The sequence below is a fragment of the Pipistrellus hanaki genome (genome assembly GCF_964339955.1).
Source record: "Pipistrellus hanaki genome assembly, chromosome: 14".
Classification (NCBI taxonomy): domain Eukaryota; kingdom Metazoa; phylum Chordata; class Mammalia; order Chiroptera; family Vespertilionidae; genus Pipistrellus; species Pipistrellus hanaki.
In genome coordinates, this window is record NC_140516.1 from 47,926,009 (window position 1) to 47,928,525 (window position 2,517).

Genomic DNA, 2,517 nt, shown 5'->3' on the forward strand with positions numbered 1-2,517 from the left:
ATATGTGGGCATCATAATGCAAATAATTGGCTTTCTTTCTAAAGAACATCTGTTGAAACATCTGAAAGCAGTTGTTTATACTGCTGCTAAAATGCTGAAAAATATAATAATTCTCCAATGAGGTACGAAATATCCGGGGGGAAGAAAAATACTTTTTTATGTACTTCTGTTTTTATTAAATCCTGTTGTGGTTTCTCTAATATGGCACATAGGAGATGCTCAATAATATTTGTTGAATGAATGTTGAATAAATAGCAGAGACTCATTAAACAGTTGCTGAATGGTTCCTTTCCTTTTTTCAGACCCATACCATACATTTCAGAAAATAGTGTGCCCTAATTTTACCGTGTCATCAGAGTATTGCTACTCTTAAGTATATGTATAAGGAAAAAATATCTTAACCCTATAGAAAAGATATATGAAAAAGCTAGATATATAGCAGTATTTTAATATCTTACTATGTTACTTTTACTCATTATTATGGCGCATTTTTAAAATTTGAATGGTGGGCTTACATAATTATGTTTGCTTTAAGAAATAAAATAAGCCAAAACCGGTTTGGCTCAGTGGATAGAGCATCGGCCTGCAGACTGAAGGGTCCCAGGTTCAATTCCAGTCGGGGCCATGTACCTTAGTTGTGGGCACATCCCCAGAGTGGGGTGTGCAGGAGGCAGCCTATCAATGTTTCTAACTCTCTATCCCTCTCCCTTCCTCTCTGTAAAAAAATCAATAAAATATATTTTTAAAAAAGAAATAAAATAAGGCACCCTGCTAATATCTATAGGTGGGGTTTCTCTAAAAAGACTCAGACTTGGGTTTAAAAGCACCAAAATATTCTGGGATTGGAAGAAGGCTGCAGAAGATAGAGAAGCCATTTCTCTCCTGCTCCTTCACAGAATTTCCAGCAGCTCTCTGTTCTGAACTGCTGGTGAGTGAGGCACCGGGGCTCCCTGAAGGCTGCCCAAATCCCACTCTGCCAAGATTCAGCACAGAAAGAGCATGCTAAATAATAAATGCGAGTGTGAGTGTAACTAATAAAATTAGAATGTTAAAGAGCAGCCTGCTTTTGAAAACCGGCCCCCTTCTGAGAATGCTCCCTGAGTAAGTCCACGGGAAATAATTCTGAAAGGAGCAATATTAATTAGTAATATAATTTGTCTTCCGGAAGCCCTCTCTCCTTTGATGGCCGCCATGGCAAAGTTCATAAGCCTCTAAGTGAGCGCTCAAAGAAAATGGTTCAAACTACAATTTCAGCTTCTACAGGATGGAGGATTTGGAAGTTGTAAAAAAAAAAAAAAATGTATTTATGAAGAGTTTTCAATGAAATGCTAAAACGCTTGTAATAGGAGGGGAAGAGAGCAGAATCCAAATTTAAATCCATGGCCTCTGATCTCTGATTTCTCGATTTCAGAGATTGCTCTGCCATCCACTAGATACGCAAATTCGGCAAGATACTTTGTGACATGCCTGTTTCCTTAAACCATACCAGGAAGGTCAGAGTAAAAATCACCACAAAACATAGAGAATGTCCAGAATAATGCCTGGCAAATTTACTCAATAAAAAAAAAAAAATTATTACTTACAATTTTTTTCAAGTTTATAAAGGAAAAATGCAAGGCGAGGAAGATTACCTAGAAGGTAACAACCAAAATGTGATAAAAAAAATTCCTTCTGAATGATTTTGGTGGACAATTCTTTTCTACTTGATTACACTTTTCAGTATGTATTCTTTCATAATAAAGTTTAAAATTAAGTTGTTGTTGTGTTTTTGTTTTATTGTTTTTTGTTTTTTTGTTTTTTGCACACATGGCTTGATGGAAATTAAGGTGGAAATGTGGACCAGGTTAAAATGTCTAAGGGCCTATACTACAGCATTCATGAAATAGTAAGTCTATTATACAGATGATGTGCCAGAAATTACGTTTACCTTCTCTTACCTAATTCTAAATCCATTCTAACTGGAAATTACTTTCTCAAGTTTAGCCATCAGGAATAAAGTCAAATGTTTCTTGTCATCGTACTAGTCCGACCCACTCAAATGACAATTACTTCATTTTTTTTTTTTTTTAATTAAACAGAAATCCCATGCACACGTCCCAAAGGTGCCTTTCACGTGTAAGCTTTGATTAGCAACCACTTTGGACTCTGACACAGACGGCACCGATATTCCGGTGCTAATACCACGGCGGCTTGATTGCGAAAGGCAATGATTAATTTCCAAGCAGGCCACAGAGCCGTGCCCTGATTACCGGGGGGATGATTAAGGCGGAACGTCAGACCTCGCGCATGGAGAGCAATCTCTGCCACGAAGGATAAGACTTTGCAAAAGTTTATATTTAGCACCGCGGGTGCTTTGCACCTGATACAACACCGGGCATTTGCGCATCGTTGGAGATCAGATCCTGCTGATTCCAAGTTAGGCCCAGGCCTCCGGGCCCACGTGGTCCAGCAAAATAGCGGAACGCGGACTGGCCCGGCGCAGCCGCCGTAGTTCCCTCCGGCCTGGGGCCCGGGCCT